Source organism: Apteryx rowi, unplaced genomic scaffold (genome assembly GCF_003343035.1).
Source record: "Apteryx rowi isolate R43461 unplaced genomic scaffold, aptRow1 scaffold_258, whole genome shotgun sequence".
Lineage (NCBI taxonomy): Eukaryota > Metazoa > Chordata > Aves > Apterygiformes > Apterygidae > Apteryx > Apteryx rowi.
Window position 1 is genome coordinate 730,525 of NW_020448952.1, and position 26,404 is coordinate 756,928.

A 26,404-nucleotide genomic window follows, 5' to 3' on the forward strand; every position below is an offset into this window, starting at 1 on the left:
AATTCCACAGGGATTTAGCCATTACAGGGTAAAATGCATGCAAAAGGTTTTCATAGCAAAGTGAAAACTATTATGGACTGTCAAAATGTAAATGATTGTAATTTAATGAATATCTAATTTTACAACTTTCGCTTAGCCATTTTAAATTATGCCCCACTCTTTAGGTGGCATAGTGGTCAACAATTAGTAATGCTCCTTAAAGAAGACTTTCAAATGTCTATTTATTTTGGCATCTTATAATTGTGACTCATGAGACTGCATAGCCTAGCCTTATGAAAATATATCCAAGGGGCTATAGAATGGATTTTTTTTTTTTTTTTCTTTTGGGCTGACATCCTTATGTCAACAATTTGCAGGCTGGCTTTTCAAGTCTTTTCAAAGGCAGATAATTCTTAAAGAGCTTCCCTGCTTTATTGCTAAGATACTTTCCTGAAAAATGAGACATACTCAGTATATTGCTGACCTCTTTTAGATTATTATAGGATACTTTTAAATAAAATTATTCCATGAAGAATTGATTTWAGTCTTTATCCTTTTCTTATGGAGATTCTAAACATCTACCTAACAAATTTTCTTTCCTCATATCTTCCTGTGTTCAGGAAGCTAACTCCAAGGTTTAAAATCTCAAATTATCTCTGTACTTAAACTCAACTATTGTTATTTTGTGATACTTTTTGTTTGCTTTTTTCATGTGGCCTTCATTTGACAACTTTGGCAAAAACAGAGCTGTTGGATTGTGCATTGAAGATGACCCTTCACATCTGTTGGCGAAGATCTCTTAACCTGCAGAATTTTCCCTACTGCAGATTATATATCTGTAGTAGCTAAAAATATCACGAGAAGCCGACCTGAAATTTGGTACTTTGAGCAGAGTTATTTCATCTTTATGGATGAAAGAAGCTGATGTCTTTAAAGATAATGTACAGGAACTGAAAATGTGTCCAGAGACAAAGTAGACTCATACAGAATACTGCTGTGATCCACTCATATTTACTTATTAAAAGTTGGACTGACTGTATTCTGTTTTTCTAATTAGATTCATGAGCACTGTTTTCATTTGTCATTTATAGCAATGAACTACAATAGTCTAAAACAGGAGRTGAAAAATATGGACTGTGCAGAGCGAGACACTGATATTTCTGGTTGATGTAAATGGAGCAAGGCTTTAACTTCTGTGATAATATCTTTATTCAAAAGTAGCAATCAGGCCAATAGGACTTCCAGACTGCTAAGAACTCTTGAAGAGAAATTGCCCATAAAATGTAAGCAAAGTATTGGTCAGCTTTTCAAAGTGTTTTTGAGTTCCAACCACAACTGATAACAATCTCATATTCTGATAAGTATGCTGAAATAAAGCTTCCAGTTTATCCCCTGAATTGCTGAAACATATTCATACTCCTGATAGCCTGTCATGATGTATTTGACTGTGTCAAAAAGGTGGTGGAATTTGAGCATTCATGGTCTTACTTTGCTTGGCCTTTTCTCATTGCAAGTAACAAAGCGCTTGGGAACACAGTAAAAGGCCTTTTGAACTCCATCTTTCTCACCTGCTCTTGCCCAAGGATTGCCTAAACCTTACAAGGCTGGTGCTGGCTTGCATCCRGTGAGTTTTGACACTAAATAACTTATGGATTTGAATAGAACCCTTCATCTCAGCGATATGATAGACAACCCCTTTGTGATCAAGAGACCTCAATAGTAAACAATGGTATTGCTGATGTTATAATATTTTTTGTATATTAGAGTACATAGTGTTTAAGGTACATATAGCAAATGCTTGTTTTTCAGGTATAGCCAAAAGCCAAAAACTAGTGGATTATAAGACTTGTATTTCCTACTGATCATTTTTGGATTTTGAAGAAATATAGAGGCAGAAGCCCAACTTCATTCAAAATGCGTGTTTCTTGTTCAGAATGCCACAGGGYTGTGAGAGCAGAGCCTTCTATCAGCCAACCCAAAGAATGCTTGGTGATGTGCAAGACCCAAAAGAGAAGTAACAGTAGCAGAAACACAAAAGAACTTATAAGAAAGCAAAATTGGTGGGAAATTCTGTGCCTGACTGTTGGTTGGACTTGTTGCCCCAGTTCTTCATTCTGTTATTCCATTGTAAATATGCAATTCCACTGAACATCTGTTTATAATCTAAATAATACAACACAAGATCTTGTGAGGTGCAGGAAGCAAAATGATAAGAGAACAGTTTTGTGCCACTGAGAATGAAAATGAAGAGTGAATCTCTCTGCCTACTTATGAGCAACCCCACTTGAGAAAATTAAATGGCTCTGAGGAAACTGTAGAAGAATTCTACTTAATCCTCTCTGGCCGGAAGACTTAGAGCTCTGCTAAAGACACAGAAATGCAGCAGAACTTCTTGAGGGAAGGAGGCATATAGCATGACTGACATGGAAGGGTACTTGGAGAATTATATTTCTCTAGCTGTATGAAGATTTTTCTCAGCAAGAATTTTAATCAGATCCCTGGCTGTTGAACTTGCTTATTGTGTGTGGTTTCATCCAATTCTCAATAACAATCATTTTTTTGTGTTTAGTCACTGGGGCACACTTGTGTTTTGCTATGTTCCCTCTTGACAGCTCTAAGACCATCAAGAATCTAGCTGTTTGTTTGACTTCTGGGTTTGCTGACAATGATTACTATATGTCTTATGCTTAATTTTTTCCACTTTGATTTATAGTTAGCTAGTTTGCCTGGATCCCAGTAATTCGTTGCTATGACTGTTGGATGCTGTCCCTTGCTTTGTGTGCTCTAATGAGCTCGATAGTTCATTTTGAGCTTCTGCATCTGGTAAAGATAATAAGCATGACATCTCTGTTAGTCACAGCCGTGCCTGCGCTGAAGGGCACACTGGGTCTTTGAGTTTAAAATAGATTTCTCTTCTATAGTCTATGTGCTCAAACCCACAATAATTACTGAACAAAATGTTCTTAGACATTTGCCTGAATAGCATCAATCAATGGCATTGCTTATGAAGGAGAAAGCTATTTTTGAGGCACAAAGAAGCTATGCAAATAAACAGGCTTTTACTTTCCTGCGCTACCAAAATCCAGACCTGACACTTTTGTTTTCATTTAATTTAATCAACAGGTACACTTTAATCAGAGCATTAAGCCTGTATGTGCTCCTTCCCCACAGAATGGAAAAATGGAAGGACCGTTCCCTTTTGTCCTTAAATGATACACTGTTAGTCCAAGGAGAGTCTGTATACAGTGTTACATCAGTGACTGTGGTGGGGTGACTTTAAGAAAAATTCGCCAAGTTTGGCTGTGCAATAAGAAATTGGTGAAAACAGGAATAAAATCCAGGGAAAACCCTCACATACTGAGGGTAGTGAAGAGTCATGGTTTATTTATTCAGAGAATGGGGATGAATCTTGGCTTATTAAAAAGTGTTTTTTCTCTGTTTTTGTGGAAATTCTCTAAGGGTGATTTAGCCTCTAGTAGTGCAAGTTGCTCTGTTGAACAGTTGTTAAGAGGAGTCCTCCTCTTAACAGGTGGAGCCTTACGCCAGGCAGCTTCCATGTAGATTCATGGTAGCCTCTTCAGTAATAATAAATGCGTCAAGAATGTATCTGCTGATGGCCCCTCTTTGCACTTTTGGTAGCCATATGAGGCACTTGGAGAACATTTATTGTGAAATACTGTAAACTGCTGTTAAATGCTGTAGAAGATTGGATATCTGGGAGCTGACAGTGCTCCATAGATTAACAAAGTGTGAAGTCATGTGTTCCTTTGGACAGGAAAAAAATCAGTAGTTAGAGCACAGTCATGCAGACAAGTTATTTTAGAGTGATGAGTTAGGACTATCAGCTGATCTAAAATAACTGCGATGATGCAGACTCTTAGTCTGTTGCAAATGCAATTAGAATTAACTGAGGTCTCAATAGAAGGCAGTTGTCCAGGTGTGTAAGCCATTACTTACCCAAACTATTGTTCCTAGTATCCAAATTATTTGAGAAGAACAGAGGAATACGTATATTTTGGCCATAGGATGCAGTCAACTTTTGGGGAAATGGCAGGTTTTARAGGAAACAGCAATGCTATCCCTGAGAAAAGTATTCAGGGTAGGTATTTGTTTCACAAGAAGCTTAGTTCTCTGATAAATCTGGAGGCGGGGTTGTTTTTTTTCTTCRTAAATTTTGTTTTTTAGTCCAGTACTTCCGGAAGAGTCTTGCAAACCATTACATACAGTAATGATATTTAAAATCCAATATATAGCTTTAAAGTAATTAGCAGATACTGCTGTCATTTGTGGGGGAGTCTTAGAATGTATATTCATATTTATTTTGTTTTGCTACTGCTGAAGTGAGGCAAACAGTAACAAGTCTATAGTTACAGAAAGCTAGAACAATCGAATCAGCATCATACTGATAGATGCAGATACAATTAATAGTTTGATTGATGTATTTTAAGGAACGCAATCTTGTCTGGTAACTTGAAAAGCCAATTTATTGACACCAGTCTTTAAAATATGATGAAATATCTGGTAAAACTGCCTGTGTGTGCTGTTTCCATTGGCATTATTATTAATATACCTAGTGCATGTGTGTACAGGCTCTATACCTTGCATATGCACTGCGTAAGTGCTTTGTATGTATGCATCACATACAAATATAGAAAGAGAGCCAGAAACAACTGTGAGTCTGGCCTTGTTTTCTGGCTGAAGACTTTGTGGAAATATTGGCAGTGTTAGTCTTTTGAGTGAATGGAGAAAGGGGAAAGGATGTAAATGAAAGCCACGTTATTTCATGATGCAAAGATATGAGATGAACCATGTAAGTTCAAGTCCATCCTCTCTGAAGTCAAATGGAATTTTAAAAATTGATTTCAAGATGAATAGTGTGAAGTCTTCTGATGTATTTTAGGAGCAAAGTCTAAGTTGTTAGGAGAAGCAAAAATAAAAAAGGAGCTGCTTGCCCCATAGTGCTATTTTGTATGATATTTGTATTGACTAAAAATGCAAAACTGAATTAAAATAGGTCACACTCCAATTTGACATTCAGTCTGGAGTTCTAAAAGCTTGGGAGAAGCCGTTAGAATCCAAGAACAGCTTTTACAACTCAGGCCTCTTTATTCTAAGCTGGGTGTATCCATCAGCTAGGCAGCTTGAAGTTGGCATGACATGGAAGAAGTAGGTCTTTTGGGGATGGAGGGCAGGGCAATGACCAGGGCCTGATTTGACATATTCTCCCCCAGACAGCTACTTCCTTGTTGGCAGACTGACTCAAGGTGGTGCATGCAACTGTTTTACCTGTGTATAGCTCCTCAATGTTTTTCTGGTCTATGACAGAAGGAGTTTCACTGTATAAGTGGTATGTGATAAAGCCTTATTATTGAAGAGGACGGATATGAGAAGTAAAACCTGTATGATATTGATTTCTAATAAGATAGTAATGAAACAAAAATGATGTTACTACTAAAATGTATGGTGAGGACCAGTGCTCAGTCACATCACTTTGATCTGCTCCATTCCCTTTCCTGTGTTTACATATTGCCTGCCTATTTTCCCTTGGAATTCCTCAGGAAAGAAATACAGCTGCGAATCAAATATCTAATGCAGGAACAGAAAATTGCTAATGCTAAATTGCTGCTAGCCATGCGATAGCTACACAGCAATGGTAAATACCTCAAGTCTTGCTTCCAACTCCAAATAGTAAAAGTAAGATTAAACAGGACCTTTAGATCCCAGCTTTTTTTTTTCCTTCTAACTAAGTTCTTGACTCAGTCCTGATTTAATAAAAAAGAATTTAGTTTGAAAGAAGAGCAGAATCTGCCTCTGCAACACTCAGAAGGACAAGAGAGTAGGGAAAGCATAAGACGGTTGCTCCTCTTATAACATCTGTAGTAACAATGGAATGATACAGTAGAGGGGTATAGCTTCCAGGACCAGAAAATTTTCTGGTTACCGGTTTTGTTCAAATGATAAGCTAGAAGTAGCAAACGCTCCCTTTTTAAGTGGCCGTGCTGTTTCAAGGAATAAGCATGCTTGCTTTCTGTGTTGTGGAAGAATGTGAACACTGGCAGTGTTTTATTTTTGACACCCCAACGGACTTCAAGGTTTTAGAGTGGCACAGTATCTAGCCAATGTTTGAGAACCTCTCTGACCTCTCCCTAGAAATTATGTGAATATTTAAAAATATTTTAAATGTTTAATGCATACATAGTTTGCATTTATGGCTGAACTTGAAACTGTAACTGCTTTAACATTTGTATGTGACTTTTCTACAAAAGAGAAATTTATCTTTAGGCACAGTGGTGTTTTATTACTGAATAAATTCACTCACTATAGCAGAATATAAGGGTGTATTATGCAGAGTTTTATACCTACATTTTGCTAAGCTGCACAGTAATATTAGAGAGTTAATGCGGCACGATAGGGGAAAAAATACACATACAGTTTATCATTGTGAAGAACCACTAGCTAACTCGTATGCCATAAAACCAAATTTAAACCTTTCAGAGTTACAAATGAAATATAAATGCAATTTCCCTCCCCCTATCTACTCCTCACTTTGAACATAGGCAGGCTGGTCTGGGTCATAGGTTATTGGAAAACAGTAGAAAATCTGGGTCCTTGGTGAGCTGTGGCTCCCTGCATGCAAACGTAAACTGAGACTCCAATCTGGATAGTAGTATTCACAAAACATGAGTGAAAAAGAGTCTGCTCTTCTGTCTTAGTTTGTGTGTTTAACTTGCAGAGGTCTACTTCCTTATGAGATCTGTTTGAACTGCTCTGAACCACCTCCTTTGAACTGCTGGGTCCCTGTATTTTCATTGATCACAATCAGCAGAAGCTGAGGCTGCTCAGCATTTTCCATAGAACACAATGGAAGGCTTGCAATCAGTGTGAAACTTCTGGCGACCTCAATGGTCAGGCTGAGTGCTCTACAGTATCAGGCTCTAGGTTAGCTGCTGAATTGAGAGGATTTCTGTGGGAGTTGAATGTGAATGCGACCATATACTGATGGCATTGAAACAAAACTCATATTTCACAGTACTAGCAGAAAATAAGGAAGAGGAACAGTAAGAAAACTAATGTAACAATATGTTACAGCTACCTGGGACTTGGATACAGGTGGCAAGCAGTTAAAGTACCAAGTGATTAATACTCTGTAATGAGAAGATTGTTTAGAGCTGGTGTTTTCAAGACCTTCAAATTGACACCTAAATCTAATATGCTACTTTCAAGTCTTTGTGTGATATCCAGTTGGTTTCCAAAAACGTTTAGGCTTTGTTTTTTTGAAATTGGCTGGAAAAGAGTTGTTTGGGGTATTTTCCTGTACGCAAAGTAAAGCACTAGAAATGGACTTAGAATAGTCTGTCTGATTATTATATCCTTATGCTGTTATTTGATGTAGCCTCTTGGAAAAGAGAACTCTTCAGAACTTAGTCATTACACACCACGACAAGTGTGTTATGCAGACTTCTAGAAAAGTCTTTTCTAGATTGGAACCTGATACCTTTTTCAGAACTTTGGGTTGGGATTTGCACTGCAGAGATGCTAACTTTTATGGTTTGGGCAAAAAGGGGAAGAAATTCTGTTTGGCCTGTTTCATAATTGCCAACTTTGGTACTTTAAGTGGTAAGCTGGGAATAGACAAAACTTAATACCATCAGTGTTCCTTCATCTTGGCTATAACAGGTTCCATATGAGGCATTTTACTGGGTGATAGGCTTCTGAATAAGATCTTATTTTCTAAGAATAGTAAAGATTTCTAGACAGTCTTCAAGAGGGCACTCTTTTTCTCCATTTGTCTCTTTAAACTCAGCACAAAAATTTACTCATATAATTTCAGTCTGTGTATGTAATTACTACTGTATCAGTTAGGAATGCATCCAAGAAGGAAGGGTTCTGTACATTTGGAGCTTACCAGCTTGTGCATAGTTGTCTCTCCTAAGCCAAAGTTTTGTAGGGATTGAAAGGGAAGTTAAGTTTGATACCGTTTAAGAAGTACTGCATAGAAGAAGTAGTATCTGCAGTGGGAGAAGCCTTGTTAAATCTCTGTACAGAGTATATTTACTTAGTTTTCCTGAATACTGATAGTAAACTATAGAACCATACTTAAGAGGAGAGTTCTCCATATTTCTTTACTCATTTGTGCTAGAAGACATGGGGAATATCTAATCAATATTTTTTTCTTCTCTCATAAATTCTCTTTAGAAGAATTCTTAAATTTGCAGAGCAGTTTCAAGGACATTTGACTTATAAAAAGCAGAGGTAAAGCTCTAAGAGTATAAGAATGTTAGTGCACTTTGAATAAGACAAGTCTTTACAGATGAATACATTAAACAATGTTGTCAATACATCAAAATAAGAAGGTAATAGAATTCTAAAAAACCTGCTATTTCAAAGTAAAACTTGGTAACTTCTGTAGCGTTCCCAGAGAAACCATAATAATGGCATGAAAAGAAATTTCTGGTGTCTGCTTAGATCATCTGAGAAGCTTGCTGGAGATTGTGGGAGATTTCTGGGAACCCTCTGAACAACCAGAGTGCCTGCTGCTGACAGCTAAGGAGAGCTAGGTAAGGACAGCCACAGGTCTGTCCCTCAGACTATTACCCCCTGCTGCTCTTCCATGTGGGTGCCAATGAAACCATCAAGGGCAACTTGGAAAGTATCAAATGTGACTACAGAGCTCTGGAGCAGTTGTCGGGGTATGGAGACCTGGGTGGTTTTCTCCTCCATCCTGATGGGAAGAATGTGAGGAGGACTGCAAGTCAACAGTTGGCTGCACAGCTGATGTGGGCAACAGGATTTTGGTTTCTACAACCGTGGGACACTTTTGAAGATTGACATCTGCCTGGGAGAGATGAGATCCATCTCACTAAGCAGGGCACAAGTGSCTTTGCCAACGGGCTGGCCAACCTCATAAGGGAGGCTTTAAACAAGGAAAGATGGGGGAAGGGGAGAGTTATAGGGACCACACAATCAATAGAACAGGGCTTAAGTGGGGGTGCCTCAAGTATTTGCATGCACGGAAGGAAGTGCCTACAAGACAACACTGTGGGGAAACCTCTTGCACCCCTTCTTGGAAATTGGCATGCTTGAATGCCTCTCTGAAGTGCCTGTACACAAATGCGTACAGTGTGGGGAATAAATGAGGAATTAGAGATCTGTTTGCAGTTGCAGGGCTATAATCTCGTGATTAAGGAGATGCAGTGGGATAGCTCAAATGATTGGAATGCTGAAATGGATGGATACAGACTCTTTAGAAAGGACAGTCTGGGAAGGTGAGGAGGGGGAGTTGCCCTTTATGTGAGAGAGAAGGGAGGATTCACGGAGCTCTGCCTAGGGGTGGGTGATGGTCTGAGTGAGAGTTTATGGATAAGGATTAAAGGACAGACTAACATGGGTGACACTGTTGTGGGTATTTGCTACAGGCCACCTGATCAGGAAGAAGTAGTAGGAGAGGCCTTCTACAGACAGCTGGAAGTAGCCTCACATTCACGGGCCCTGGTTCTCATGGGTGACTTTAACCACCCCGATATCTGCCAGAGGGATAACACAGCAGGGTACAAGCAATCCAGGAGGTTCCTGGAGAACATCGATGAGGAGCCAATGAGGAGAGGTGCTCTGCTGGACCTCATACTTTCCCACCAGCCCTTCTTTGTTTGTGATGTGAAGGTTGGGGGCAACCTTGGCTGCAGTGACTATGAGATGGTGGAGTTCAGGATCCTGAGAGGAGGGAGCAGGGCAAAGAGCAGGATCACAACCCTGGACTTCYGGAGAGCAGACTTTGGCCTCTTCCAGAACCTGCTTGGAAGAATCTCATGAGATAGGGTCCTAGAAGGAACAGAGGTCCAAGAAAGCTGGTTGATATTCAAAGCTCACCTCCCCCAAGCTTAAGAACATCCCAAAGAGCAAGAAATCAAGCAAAGGGGGCAGGAGACCTGCATGGGTGAACAAGGAGCTCCTGGCAAACTCAAACAAAAGAAGGAAGCCTACAGAGGGTGGAATCAGGGACAGGTAACCTCGAAGGAATATAGGGATGTTGTATGAGTATGCAGGGATGGGGCTAGCAAGGCCAAGGCCCATCTGGAGTTTAATCTGGCAAGGGATGTCAAGAACAACAGGAAGGGCTTCTATAAATAAATCAGTAACAAAAGGAAGACTAGGGAAAAGGTGGGCCCACTGCTGAATGGGACAGGAGCTCTGGTGACAAAGGCTACAGAAAAGGCAAAGCTACTGAATGCCGAGCCTTGGTGGCAAAGGCTACAGAAAAGGCAAAGATACTGAATGCCTTCTTCACCTCAGTCTTTACTGGTAAGACTGGTCCTCAGGAATCCCAGGCTCTGGAGACTGGGGAGAAGGTCTGGAGAAAGGAAGACTTTCCCTTGGTTGAGGAGGATCRGGTTAGAGATCACTTAAGCAAACTGGACACACACAAGTCCATGGGCCCTGATGAGATACACTCATGAGTGCTGAGGGAGCTGGCTGATGTCTTTGCAAGGCCATTTTCAATCATCTTGTAATGGTCATGGCCATCAAGAGAGGTGCCTGAAGACTGGAAGAAAGCAAATGTCACTCCAGTCTTTGAAAGGGCAAGAAGGAGGACCCAGGGAACTACAGGCTGGTAAGCCTCACTTTGATCCCTGGAAAGGTGCTGGAGCAGCTAATCCTGGAAACCATTGCCATCTCTAAGCATGTGGAGGAAAAGAAGGTGATCAGGAGTAGTCAGCATGGTTTCACAAAGGGGAAATCATGCTCACCCAACCCGATAGCCTTCTGTGATGGAATGGCTGGCTGGGTAGATGAGGAGAGAGCAGTGGATGTCGTCTACCTTGACTTCAGTAAGGCTTTCGACACTGTCTCTGATAACATCCTCATAGGCAAGCTCATGAAGTATGGGCTAGATGAGCAGACAGTGAGGTGGATTGAAAACTGGCCGAATGGCARAGCTCAGAGGGTTGTKATCAGTGGCACAAAGTCTAGTTGGAGGCCGGTAGCTAGCGGTGTACCCCAGCGGTCAATACTGGGTCCARTCCTGTTCAACCTACTCACCAGTGACCTGGATGATGGGACAGAGTGCACCCTCAGCAAGTTTGCTGATGCTACAAAACTGGCAGGAGTGGCTGACACACCCGAGGGCTGTGCTGCCATTCAGAGGGACCYGGACAGGCTGGGGAGCTGGGCAGAGAGGAACCTCAGGGAGTTCAATCAAGGGAAATGCAGAGTCCTGCACCTAGGGAGGAACAACCCCATGCCCCGGTACAGGCTGGGGGCCGATCTGCTGGGAAGAAGCTCTGCAGAGAAGGACCGGGGGTCCTGGTGCACCGCAAGTTGATCGTGAGCCAGCAATGTGCYAGGAAGGCCAGCAGTCTCCTGGGCTGCATTAGGAAGAGGATTGCCAGCAGATGGAGGGAAGTGATCCTTCCCCTGTAACTCAGCCCTGGTGAAGCCACACCTGGAGTGCTGTGTCCAGTGCTGGGCTCCCCAGTACAAGAGAACTATATGGAGCTACTGGAGCAAGTCCAGCAAAGGGCCACTAAATGATTAAGAAACTAGAACAATCTCTCATATGAGGAAAGACTGAGAGAGCAGGAGTGCTCAGTCTGGAGAAGTGAAGACTGAGGGGGCATCTTAACAATGCGGTTAAACATCTGARGGGAGGGTGCAAAGAGGATAGGGCCAGACTCTTTTCAGTGGTGCTCAGTGATAGGATGCGAAGCAAYGGGCATAAACTGAAACACAGGCAGTTCCATCTGAACATGGGGAAAAGCCCCTTTACTGTAAGGGTGTCTGAGCACTGGAGCAAGTTGCCCAGAGAGGTTGTGGAGTCTCCTTCCTTGGAGATATTCAAGAGCCATCTGGACAGGGTCCTGGGCAACRTGCTCTAGGTGACCCTGCTTGAGCAGGGGGGTTGGACTACATGATCTCCCGAGGTCCCTTCCAACCTCAACCATTCTGTGATTCTGCAAAAGCAGTAATTTTAGTTTTGTACTGGTCTGTACCTTCTTCCAAGATGTATATATTTTAAGAAGTGGTTGTCTACTTCAGTCAAAATGCTGACATGAATCTACAGCCGAGGCTGAATTTACAGAAGTTCTAAAGCCAACATGTCAGGATAGGTGGAGAGACAATGCATGATTTTAATACCCTTTGCCAGTGGGAATTCTTTGAGCTCAAAGTATTAATGTCTTCCACATTAATGTGCAGTGAAATGAGTGTAGCATTAATCTTCATGGAAAGTTCAGTTCTCCTAAGACTATAGAAGGATACTATAAACCACATTAGTAGAAGGAAGGAGCTAGGTAACACTGGGTTGCTTTTATATATTTTTAATCTGATGAAAGTCTTAATATTTTCTCTCTCTGCAATTTGTCAGAATCAAGCATTCAGGATGACAGATTATAAGTGTCTTGATACTGTGAGCATTTGTGTGTGTGGCTCATACATCTTTCTTTAGTTTGAAATTTTAAGACCCAATTCATAACAACAACAAAAAAAACCCTGAAATAACTATAGTATCACCATTTATGCTATTGTACCTGAGAATCTGTCTGTATTTGTATTATAAATGCCCTGTTTTCTGGAGGCTTCATTTCTGCTATAACAATTATGCCTTAGGTTGAATGTTAATTCATAATGTTGTCACTTGAAAGTAGATCACACTTCAGTGATATAGAAATAGGTTTTTCTGTGTATGGAAGAAGGAATGGAAGAACTGGGGCTTATTTGACAGCACAAAAACGTACAAATGGAAGTGTACCAGTCTGCTTTGTTGCTTTTGCAGACACATAAAAATCTTTGTGTTTGCAAAGGCAGTTCATTATTGTTCTCTCAAATAATGTTTTTTCCCTTTGACATCACTGTTTCTTGCTGTCAATGTGATTAGACTGTCGTGAACCTGATTTTAAGCATGACTTCACGATCAGAGGGGGATGGAGTATGAAGAAACAGGCACCCAGGCAGTCACTGAACTTGATCTTGCAACAGAAAGAAGTGTATGTAGGGGAGAGGGAATGCTGTACTACAAGCATGGGATTTGCTAAAGAGGTCAAAGAAAGCAGGAGGAATAGACTGGTGATCTGGTAAGAGAGCTATGCCCTGAATTCATTATGGCATTTGTGTGGTGGCAGCAAGAGCTTTTTACAGACGATCTGTCAGAAGAGGAATTTTTGTGTCTGTGGCTAACCCGTATGACAGCCCCAGCTCGCACTTTTTGTTAAGATCAGCTCTCTGAACACTTGGACAATGCAATACTCCAGGGAGGCAGAAGGAGTAAGATGACAAGGGGTCGGCCTCTAAACTTCATGTGTATGCGCTGGATTGTACTTAAACCAGCATGATCTTACTACGCTTTGTCTCTGCCCTGTGGCGTGGCTACTGTGTCTGTGCAGATCAGGCATTTAAGTTTGCCTAGCGTTCAGCAGTGCAAGTAAAATTTTTCATGCTCAGTGGATCTTAGTTTTCTTACATGTCCTTTATCATTTCTCAACTGCTTGCAGGATTAGCTCTGTTCATTTTGGTAGCTGAGAAGACAGATGATTAAGAGGACTTCTGCTATGTAGTTCTTTATACAACAGAGCTCTCACTGGCATCAGTGAGAATAGGACCATCTCTAATGTCTCAGTTTACACATCAGAAAACGTAGTAAATCTGACTACAGAGTGATCTAGTGAGGCTTAATTTATGGATTTTTATGCAGCACTTCGATTTTTTTGGTTATATGTGTCACTGCAAAAAGTACAATGTAGTTTTCTTGCTAGGACCTCTTTTTGCAAACTCATTTATGTGATTAATCCAGATTCCTGCTAACAGTCCTTGAAGTCAGTAAAGCTAGTCAGGTAAATGCAGTTTCGATGGATGAATATCCTCATTATCCTGGATGACATGAATAATTACAAAATCTAATTTTTAGTTTGCATATATTTGGAAATGTATACGTGTGTATATATGTACACACAGAGAAGGACATATTCTTGGATTTTCCTGTCTTCATTGATATATTACGACCTTGTTGATTTTTCCATGGCATTATTTTGCAGTAATTATTGGATATCTGTCTTTACTTATTTTATCCTTGTATTGATGTTTTGCAAAATATTATTGTTTTGTCTTGGAGAATAAGTAGATACCAAAATGTTGTATTCACAAATTGTCTAGATAGAGACATACCCATATTATTATTCCTAGATTCTTTCAGGTATCCATTTTTATATACTATTTTTCCTAGGCATGTAAATTTTTATAAGAGTACTTTCTTTTACTATGTGCCTGATCAGCAGCATCTGCTCCAAAAAGTGATTTGATTTCCTTACATTCCCAAGGATGAGACACAAATGGCTTTGTTTACTAATAAGATCCTTTTAATAGTGTGACTTCTAATTCCCAGGAACTATCAAGGCAACCCCCCCCCCCCAGTCTTGTTCTTTAAGTTTGTAGCCCAAAGACATTTAAAGACCAAGGACATTTAAAATTCAGGGTCATGGGGAAAAATTTACACCAACATTGCTGCAGAGAAACTTGTCTTCCAGATGCATTCAGAAAGTAAGGGAAGCTTTATTTAGTTTTACAGAGAGTTTTTTTTCACCTACTTAGTTACCRGAAGTAAACATCACAGATCTTTGCCTAATGCAATTTTCATATATCAGTACTGAAGTGGGAAGGTCGGCACAAATTCAGAGTTCTCCATACTGCCTGTGGCTTGTCCTGTCACTGAAGTCTTAGACAGATACGACAGCATCCACTGCAGAGTTTTTCTCAGGGCTTCCCTAATGTTAGTTTCTGACAGCAGCTACAGAACAAGAGTAAAGCTTTGATTTGCCTGGTGAGACTAATACCCAGATTTCCCCTTTATGTAGCAATGTAGGAGTTCTGCAATTCCAGACAAAACATCTCTGTTTTGACTGAGGACAGTGCCAACCAGGAATGTTGCTGGTGCAAAGACTCAGACTGGCAGTGCCAGCAATATTAAGCATATTCAGACAACAAAACAGAACCTTGAATTACATTGGTCACTTACCTTGCATAGGTTGAAGCACATTTTTGCAAGTTTGTCTCTGTTATTTGACACCACTTTTTAAGGTTGCATTGAAGAATCGTGTGGTTGTCTTCTGTAATCTTGTCAAACATGAAAACTAGTTTGTCCTCCTGCAGAAGGCCGTACCCTCAGTAAATGGACCATGACAGTGTTTCTTTTGATGTAACCTGTATTTGAGTAGCATTTTGGTCAGGTTATTCCAAATTCCCACTGAGTATTTCCAACAGACTGGATGCTGGCAGAGAGATTTATCTTTTTTTTAATTTCTTAAGCAAGGGACAGGGTATTAGGGGATATTCCTCCTTCACATTTGGGTTGCTTTTATTTTTTTCATGAGATTTAGGATTTTTGTTTTGCCAAAGTTAACCTCTTAATTTTGATGATAAGATGTGACCCAATGAGAGTATTGCCAAATCTTGTTATATTGTGGTGATTTGCCTAGGGTTTATAGCTTAAAAGGATATGGTGTTTCTAAAGGGCACTCAGTTCTCAGCAGTATACCTATCTCTAGTACAAAACTTCAGTTTCCTGGACAATTAATTGTCCGTTAAGTCAAAAAAAAGTCACCAGTATCTTCAGTATTCCCCGTTCTTGCTTGTTTTTGTTACTGAAATGCAGATATTGAGGGGTCACCATGTTCACTGACTTATTATTTACAGTCTTTGCTGAGCATGGGTTCCACCATCCTTCCGGGACGGCTGGTTCTGTATACAGGCAAACAGAAGGGAGTCCAGTGTATTCTTTGGAATTTGATAGTGTGGTTTCTGTTTCTTGATGTTAATACCATTCTGTTCCCTRTATATAAATTGTCTCTATTTGTTCACTGTTTGACAATTAATTCTATGAGGAAAATTTCAGATGTTTCCTCCAACATGTGAATGTCACACTTTCACTCCTTTTGTATGCTTCTTTTTGAAATACAGAAAAATATTCCAAGACTAAGCAATTGTGGGTTTTTTTCCCTCTGAATTTTCTGTTGTCAGACCRCTAATACATGGATGCACATGCTAAAGCACCAACCAGCACAGGTGATGATAAATGTAGCTAGCAAATTTTATTGGATACTGAGCTAACAAATACCCCATTTGAGGGGCTTACTCACTGCCCTGCTTTGATGCAATACTTGCATGACTAAGACTCTTATCAGCTTAAATTAGGTGAACAAGGATTACATTTACTACAGGTTCTGCATATCTTCCATTTGCAGTGCCACTGACAAAACTTGGAAGAAAAGATTATTCCAAGCTGTTCCCTGTGAACTATATATGCTCAAAAAGGTGGTGGTGGGAAGCGAAAAGAAAAGAGGGGGGAAAAAACCCCCCAGCCCTTTTTGAAAGGAAGAGATTTAAGCTACTGTAGCCTCTGGGAGCAGTAATTTATATTCGGCAATTTATGAGTGCTTTACTGACTTCCTCATTATTCACTGAAAAAAATCCATACTTATTTTAGCACTGTATTGACATGTACTCTAGGTATTTCTAAGACATGTCAATACAGTATTTCATATGAACGTATGCACTTTTCAAAATATATTACTAAAAAATTCCTAATGGGGCTATTTCTACTGTATATATATGATATGTATCTATTCAATCTATTTCTCTAATGAACCTTTGAACTCCAGGGGTGTATGGCAAGGTTAGAGGAAGAAGAAAGTTACTAGGGCACCACTGCTGTACATGCTGTGCATTTTAAAGAGCAGTAAATTCACTTAACTTTTTAGTTCCATTCTTCTAAATCATTGTGCCCACTGAAAGGGGAGTGTAGAACTGTTAGACTGTTTGCCCAGTGCAGGAAGGACTAGCTCCCACACTTGGATCTGTTTCAGGTTGCTGGCCTAGGTTTGTAGTCTGTCATTCACATAAAAATCTTGAACCAGAGGTTCTTCCTTGGCCATGATGGAAGGTCCCAGGAAAATAAACCTGTGTGTTGCCCTTTATCCTTAATCTGGTGTCGTGTATAGTACCAGTTGCAGGAACCATGTCCTTCTGATGCTTCCTAAGTGGACTTTCAGCAATTCCTCATGGAAAACACACAATTATTTCCTATTCTGTTTCTGTAAATAATTTCAAATAGTTGTTCCCAGACCTCTTGCTCTTCAGAGGTACATACCGCTCGTCTACACGAGATTAGGTAGAACAATGGCTTAATGCACTATATTTTCATTGCTGCAAATTTAGTCTAAAATTTTGCTGTAGCTTATATGCCAGCCCCATGGGCCAAATGAATATCTACCGTAAGCCTATAGTCTTTTAAAAAATTTGCATTAGAAATAAATTTGGTGCAGGGTATGATACAGAAATACTTTTTTGTCTGGTTGATGAGAAGAATTAAAGGAATGGATTGTTCAATTAAAAAAAAAAATTGCTTAAATGTCTTCTTAAGAAGTAGTCTGAAAGAATGATATTGCAACTGCATTATCAACACAGACATGCCTCCTTCACTTTTATTCTTACTAATGCCTTCTTACAGGTTCAGAAATGTTAAAATCCCCATATTGAAAATAAATTGGAAAATGTATATATTGGGTAAATTCATTTTCTACACATTTCAGGATTTTCTAAGGAATATTTGCCTGTGCTGTCACAGAAGGTTTTAAAGTATTAAAAGACTTGATCACTACAAACAGCTAGGAATGTACGAGAAGACACACTAGTATTATCTCATTTCCATTTATTGCAAATTCTGCATGGAGCAGAAAGTAATTAGGATATTGCGATCTTAGGCTTTGGAAACTCTACAAACAGGATAAACTTTCATAGGTGGCAAAATAAAAATACGCAGAATCAAACACCGCCTAAAGCTCTAGTGTGTGTTTGGCTTCATATGTCAGCACCATACAGAAATGAAGAGGGAAAGTTCAGAAAATAGGTGCAGTGTGGTACACAGGACAAGGGAAAAAAACAAAAATATGGGAGAAATAAGAAAGAAATGGTAGTAACAGAGAAGAAAACATCAACACCAAAAGAATGAAGAAAATACTAAAGCCCATGGGACAGGTGTACCCTGAATTCATTCTTTTCTCAGTGCAAAAGATTCCAGTGTTTGGGAATATCGTAGCAAATTGATTTTTCTCTTGTTGTGTAAATGCTCACATAGCTGCTCACAAAGATAAATATGTTCAGGGTTTCCAAACATCTAGCACACTATCTAACTGCTGTTTCAGGAACTCTCTTTCTGGTGGGGGGAAAGTGACTTAGTTGATACACAGGAGACATGCAGTAGTGCTACGTGTTCATGGAAGCTGATTTCTAATTCCTTTTGATGTCAAATTGTTATTATATTCTTATTGCTTTATTTTTTAATGATCTCTTCAGTTTTTTAACTTTTAAAATAAGTAGAATGTGTCTTTCAGAAAATAAACAATGACTGTGCTTTAGGCGCAGAGATATATTAGAACAACATAGGATTCATTAATCCAACAGGGAGAAAAATCTCATACARTGTTAGATTGGAATCTGTTGGATGATATTCTTTAAGCTAGGGCAGTATCTTTATCTTCATTTAAAGAAGGGACAATTTAAAACTGAAATCCTATGCTGTATTGGTCCTGAAAATAAGAAATTTTACAACATTTTGATACCATGTGACTTTTTTTGGTCCCCATTCAGTCAAGCTTCAGGTTAGGATGTGCCTTGCAAGCAAGTATGGATTTRACTGTGGACAGCGTATGTGTATTGGTCAAAGCTCAGACACCAAAGATGGTGCTGTTGAATCTAACAGGTTGTTGGTTTCAAGAATATTGATCATGAGATATTACTGTCTCCTGTATTGAGTTTGGCATTGATGGACGGAATAATTCTGAAACAGTTGGCTTGTTCTTCTTTGAAAGGTTGGTTGTAATGAGTAGTTTAATTCCTCTTTCTGCATGCAATAGTGCAGTGTTCAGCCTTGTTACTATGCTCAATAAACATGGATATTTGGTGAGAAAAGATGCAAATAATTAGTGTTACCACATATTGATGATGGTAAGGTTTAGTGGTATCTCACCTCTGTTAGGCTTTGAAGTATCCTTTCTCTCCTTGGCTAGGAACCTGGATGAAAGCGAGGCTGTGGTTAAAGCTATATATTTAACATAGAGGGTATGGTTCACTTGTGAAGCAGATAGAGGGGCTCATCCTAAAGGGAATGAAAGTCATTTCTGATGTGGCACCATTGGCATGAAGGAAATGGATTTAGAACAGCATGTTTCCTTTTTTTTGTAAATGAGTCTGACCAGTAAGAGAACAAGATGGCAATGTGAGACTACTCAGCTCAAAAAGGATCATGAAAATGGAAATATGTACATATACACACCCACAGAGTAACATATTGTTTTATAGTGCTTGTAATTCTATAATACTATATATAATTATATGGGTGGGTGTGTATATATGACATATATGTATATACAACAAAAATTAAAAAGTGGATTTATCCCTTATTTCTGACAATATTCAGTGAGACCAAATTTTTACTTATAAAGTCTCCCTGCCCCTTCTGTAATAGGTTCTTTAGAAGCTTATTTTATACAAACCCATCTTTGAAGCCAAGTCTTCTTATGATCTGTCACAAAACCAGAATATTTCTGGAACGTTTCTCACCTGATCTGCTCTACTCTCTAGAGTTGACTCTACATGCAACTCTGACAGAGACTAAGTTTCACTGTGTTTAGTAGTACCTGTCTAAAAAATGTGTGAAATGGGTCTTCACTTTTGTTTGCTCTAATTCATCTATGCACATTACACTGCATGTTTCTTTGCAAAGGCAGATACTGTTATATCCACATCTAGGGCCTGATTCTACAGGACTTTCTCACTGACCTCAGCAGAGGACTTTGTGTTGGAATTTATATTTTGTATATGCAGCTTTTAAATCCTTAATTTGTTGCAGTTTGCCTCTTTGAGTGTGAATGCAGAAAAATATGGGAGTGCAAACATGCAATCCAGTTTCTGAAAACACACGAGCAGAGTATGCAATGCAAGGTGTTTGTTTAGGGTCTATAGTCAGCATTGGGATCCACAGTTTTTGTTATCTGTAGAGGGGGGAAAAATAATTTTTTGCAGAAGAGGGTTCATTTTCTTTCGCTTAATACTGTAAAACAAAATCAAAACTGAAAGTAGGGCCATTTTTTCAGTGTGTCTAAGGAAAATATTTTGAGAATAATCCAAATTACTAATACTTATTGTATTATGAACAAGAAATCTGACTAAAAATAATAGTTTAAAACTGGGACAAAAACTGAGGGAGTTTTTTTGATCAATGTTTATATTGTCTGAATATTTATTGAATGATCAGTTGTGCTCATATCACAAGCAGCATAATAGCTATTTATAATGCCATAGAAAATGCTTCATCAGTCTTTGGAGAGAGCTGAAAAATAAAAGTAATTTGAGACAGGTGGTAACTTTATAGTCCACATCCACGTTTTTAAACACAATGCTTACAGGCAGAAAGATTAAACTTACGCTTGCTCTGGCTGTTCTCTCTCTTTTTTTTTTTCTTCCTTCCCTGTAAGTTACAATTACAGATGGAAGGGGAACACTGGAAAATGGAAGCTTTTGTGGTTTTCTGAGTGAATATGCAAAATAATTCAGTCAAAAATAAATTTATTTATATCTTAACTATGTGAACACAGAAGGGGATTGGTTGAGAATACCACTTTAGTGATATTAGTTAGAGTATGTAGTTAAGTCATGCATTCATGATTTTTCACTGATGGCATAATACTGTGTCAGACTAGCTTATCAGCAATAAGTATCCAGAGAACTGTAGAAAGTTATTGCAAACCCAACCTGAATGATCACTGTTTTTTCCCATATGAGGTCAGTCCAACTGAGATGAAAATGATCCTTTGGAAACAGTATTACACTGAAATCCTGTAAAAGGGGTATTGATACAGTTTGTATGCTATGTCTCATTGCTATTTAAAGTGTTCAAAGTGCTATTTAAAGTGTTCAAAGTGGTGACTTGCATTTGAGAAGATGGACAGAGTTCTGGTAAGCCTTATCATAGAATCATTGCCAGAGAAAGATATTGTGAAAGAAGCTCCTGTTTGATGTTACCTGATGCATTTCAGAAGCCTGTTCTTTAGAAGTATAGCTATGGAGCAGCAGTAATGTCTCCTGCAGTTTGACTTTGGAGTCAGCAGGAGCAAAGGTTGAACTGATAAAGGATCTACAGCTGTGGATATACCAGTTGCCAATTTACATGTGTCAAACAGGGACAGGCAAAAAGGGGACAAAATCCTCCCAGCACCATCTGGAGGTTACCAGTTTCCACAAAAGTGGAACTGACTGACCCAGATCAGCCCACTTCATCCATTTGTCTTCATTTTTTGCTCTGTTTGAGCATTTACTATTATAGGATACAGGGTAGCAAAGAACAAAGGCTCATCTTCAGCATATATTGAGAGACACTCATTAGAAAAAAAATATTTAAAAGRAGAAGAATCAGAGGAGAGTTACCAACATTATAAAAGATTAATCAGGTCCTGGAGCAAGCAATCACAGAACATGCATTAACAGCAATAACAGTGGGGACAGTCAATCTTGTATCTTTAACATGCTAAGAAATTAAAAATCTTTTCAGCAACAAATTATAGAAAGTGAATGCCAGCAATAAYATGGTCAAAAGTAACTTGGGATAGTAGGCAGAGGCCTCTACCATCTGCCATACTTGTTCAGCTTATGAGGGAAGTTAATATAATATTATAGCTAACATGGCTAATCATAGTGCATGTGAAATAAGTTCCTTTCGCTTCCTGAAAGCCTTTGATGAAGTCCCACATGCCATGATGATGAATAAGCTAAAAGCTGCAAGCATTTGAAGCAAACACATGCAAGTGAATAAAATTACCTAGCAAAAGTGTACTCATACAATAAAAGTGTAAGATGAATCTCACTTCTGGGTATCCAAAATGCATTGTATTTGTGAGAGCTTCTCATTCATAATATTTAGTGTCCTGGAGAAACAGGTGACCTGCCTGTAGCTGCTGATCTATAATAAACTCTAATCATTGTATTGCATGATTTTCTACCTGAGTTTACTCATTCAGGTTCTCCCCAAGAAAAGGTGAGATTTTCTTGGGCATACAGAATGGTAAATACCTAAAACATTTGTCTCCCTAGTAACTGATCCTGTCTAAAGAAATTTTTCTTCGTCTCCTAGAGAAGACAGTTCTCATGATCTTATTTCCATACATATGTTACCTGCAATCAACTTAGGAAAATACAAAAGAACAGCTAGTAGGAAATGTGTATTTTTGCAACAGAGATGGTTTTCCTTTCTGTGAGCTTATGTGGTACCTAATGTTACACTGTACTCTCTTTGTCCCAGGAGATGTGAATCTATCACTAAGATGTCTATTTTGATACGTATTTTGATATTTAAGATTTTCTCTCTCTTTAGTATGTTCAGACAYCAGTGGAGGCCTATAGGTTTTCAACTGAAATTATTGACTGATAATACTTGTAAGCTGTACCAACTGTACAGAGTTTCAGTATCAGAAAATCAGCAGTGCTACGCTAAGCCAGTGTAGGGAAGAYTCAAGATAGCAGCACTAACTTTTCTGCTCTGCATAACCTGATCCCAACAGCTACACTGATGTAATTCAGTATCATTTTAGTTAAAGAATGAAATATTGTATATCATTTGATTATACTATTCTTGACTACATCTTTGTGAGAATTGGGAAGAGAAGAGAAATGGGTTCTAGGATTAACTGGCCTAGCAAGAAAAATAACACACAGGAACCTTGTATTTTGGAAGATAATTCTACATTTTAGAAGTTTACTTAGCTTGGTTTGGTAAGCTTTTGGCCAGGACACAATGTCATAATTGCCTGAGTGAAACAGAGAAGCTTGAGAATGTGCGGTTACCACCTTTGCTATGTAGTAAAAATTAGTACTACCTTAGGAAATGCAAGTCTCTGGGTTTTCCTATTAAGAAGAAAAATTGCTTCATACTTGTAGCTTTTAACTAAGGGCTGCAATAGTTAGAGAAGTATGTTCAAAACTTCTGAAAAAAACTTTCTTTAACCTACGGTACTTTTCTACCCCAGAAAGATATTGTGTTAAACAGAAGGGTTGCTAGGACTGTTTTTTAAAAATCTAGAGAGCCTTCCAAGTCCAGTGCATTCTGCTGGGAATTAATTAATTATAGCTGAGTCTAATTGGCTCACCAGGTAACAGAGACGGGGTCATACCTGTGGGCTGAGGGGTTGGGGGTGTTTGAAGTGAACTTGAGAAGCAGGTGGGCTGCCCTGCAAGCTAGTCATAGAAGAAACTCAACTGGAAACCTTTTTGTGGAGTTTATACTATTTAGGATAATCAGAATTCTTTAAGGATAAGTTTTTCATTAACATCTGAACCTTTTACAGCTCCTCTTCAGTTTCCTAGGCGTTCTCTTTAATGCATAATAATCGTTAATAAAACATTGCATTTATTATCTTTAAGTATTACTTAAAAGAGATTCTCATTGAAATAAATTCTGAGAATGCAAGCATTTTACATGGGAAACCATAGTAAATTAAAAAGGTTTCTTTTGTGATATTTGTGACAGACTTCTAATGTTTTATAGCTGATACAGTAGTGACAGATTGACTTTAATTTTTCAATAATTCATAGGTGATAAAGTACAGAAGTTATCCTAAGTTAACAGGAAAGTATAAGGAAAAACAAACTCTACCTTTCTGAAAGGAGCTAGTGCGCAGGATTCAAACTTGCATCTTCTCTGGGGACTGAACGCTAAATCATAATCTGTAGACTGAGAATGCTCTGCCTGGGTTTTATCTGATCTATATAGTGCTGGCAGTATGACTTTCTAAATGGCAGGTTTTTGTTGTTTTTTTAATGAGACAAATTTTTCCTAAGGCTAAGAGATAAAAATCCATGATTTGACTGCTTTTCTTCACAWAGTTAATTTTCTCTCTATTAAAACATTGGATTTTTAGTCTGTTTCTTTTTTTTTTTCCAGTGTCTTGCTCTGCCTCTCTGATAGACTTGATAAGCACTTTCAGTTAATATTCCTTTTGTAGGTACTTACAGGAGGGTGTCATAAAGTCATTCCTTACCTTTCTTAAGATAAACTGGTTGAACTCCAGTATCTTTACACTGTAAAACTTCTCACACAGGATGAATTTCCAATCCTATAGTCTTTATCTAGTGTTTTCCAGTTTATCAGTGGATAATTTATTATTTTTGAACTGTGGACTCTAGATCATTATTTCAGGCAAGCTTAGGATAAATGACAAAGAAATGATGAAATTTGGGAAAGTTCTGCCTAATGTGAAACAGCTTGTTGCAGCTGAAGTGTTAATATGGTAAAATTATCCGAAACTTTAAATTTTGGATCAAAAAGGGTCAAATTAATGGCCATCTCAAAAAAGTGGCAATGTTGCAATCAAGTTCTTATTTCTAACTGGCATGAAACAGAAATCTGGATTTAAAAAAGTGTTTAAGGAGTGAAAGGTGATAGCTATATTTAGTCAGTCTCAAGTACCATCTAACTATTTAAAAAGCTTTCAAAGGATGTGGTAGGAACCTACCTTAATTGTGTATTTTCTGAGCTTAAGCAGGAGTACTTTCTTCACATTTCAAGTAGTGTTTTGATATGATAACAAAACTTAGTATGTATATCAAAACAGATGCATGACAAAAATGTCAGGTTTTAATGCTCACATATTTCCTAATAAAGATCAAATGGAGTGTTGATGTGGGAAGTCTACAACAATTTGATAATGCAAGGTCAGATTAATTCTTCTATTACACTGGTATTTAAAAATTTTGGGCTCCGTTGTTCTGAGTGTTGTACACATGTATGATGAAAAACCTTTATTTCATTGTTTGTAGATAGGAAAATGTTTGGCAAGAGTGCTCTACCTTCCTATGGCAAATGTGCATAAATCTTTTGAAGGAGTGTTGCCTGTTATTTAGCAGTTTTCTCCATGTAGGTCACAGAAATTTTAAAGCTATGTATATGTGGCCATATGCCTGAGGGGCTGAGAAGATATTTTCTCTGAAGACTGTAGGACTGTAGTATTGTAGCTCTTCTAAATATTAGTAACAGAAATGTATAAGTTTTTTTCTCTTTTCTTTCAAGCTTACACATTTTGACTCTGCCTCTGTCTGTTTTCATAAACCTCTGTTTTTTGTAGCTTGTTAGTGTGACTGGGTACGATTTTAGCTGGCCTTGTATCTCTTCGAAATAAATAATTTGAATAAAATGGGGAACCTTATCAGGAAATATACATAAACATTTGTATATTCAATTATCTGTTTCTAATTTTGAGTTTTAAATGTTTGTTTTCTTAGTGGAATAAGACAGGGTATAAGCTGTCTGTGGTTTTGTGAACTGGGATTTGTTTTCTGGGGAGATAACAAATTAAAGTCAGTGAATTAATTGGTTGCTTCTGTCTTGAAATGTAGTTCCTTGATTCAGTAGGCTTGGAGCTCTCAGAATAGGATGAAAGAAAAAGATTTGTTCTCTTGAGAGAGGAGTTAAGATTAATATGGTCTGTGGCAAAGCTAGTTATGTATTTTGCTACATTTTTTAAAAAGAAAAGTACAACTAAAAAGGAAGTTAAATTTTGTAAAATCAAAGATTTGACCAACTGCATAAAGTTCTAAATATAGCAGTATAAGCTTAATTCTTCTTTCACAAATACAGGTTAGAAAGAGGAAAAAAATCCACTGGAGCYGTTGGTATTACATCTGTAAACCTGTATAATTACTTGTTTCAATCCCAGCTTATCATCAATGAAAATGAGTGTGCCTGCTTTATTCAGATGCACTTCCTTGTCAGGCTGCCACATGGAGGACCAGAGTGCAACAGGAAGAGGTGTTATCCGTCAGTGCTGAAATGCATCAGCAATGCGGTGAGGGAGGTTGGGTGAGTATTTGAACAAATGAGTTTCACTTACACAAACAGTAATGGAAATTGCATTCCAAAGACATAAGCACAATTGTTTGTAAACAGTGAAGCTTAAATGAACTCTCATAAGTATTAGTGGTAGATGTATTTGTGTATTAATTCATTTATGGAATTAATTTAAAGTCCACGTGACTTTTCTGACCAATTCAGACTCAGTAATGCACCATTTTTAATGCTCTTGAACAACTCAGAGTTACAACAATTATAATGAATTTTGTAAATATTTTGAGAAATAATCGTATTTGAGGATATTAAAATGAGTGAGTAATCAGCTCTGTGAGTGTTTTTTTAAAAGCTAAAAACTAGATTAATTTTTCATTGCAAATTATTTGCTTAGCTGTAATTTAGACAATGCATAATACTTTCTCGTATGATAGTTTTAGAAAGTAGAATACGCTTTAACTGTAGTAGACAAGGAATTCTTAATTATGCTATGATTATTTGCTTTTGTAACAACTCATTTCTTTACTATTTGGTGTTCTGTTGTCAGGGAAA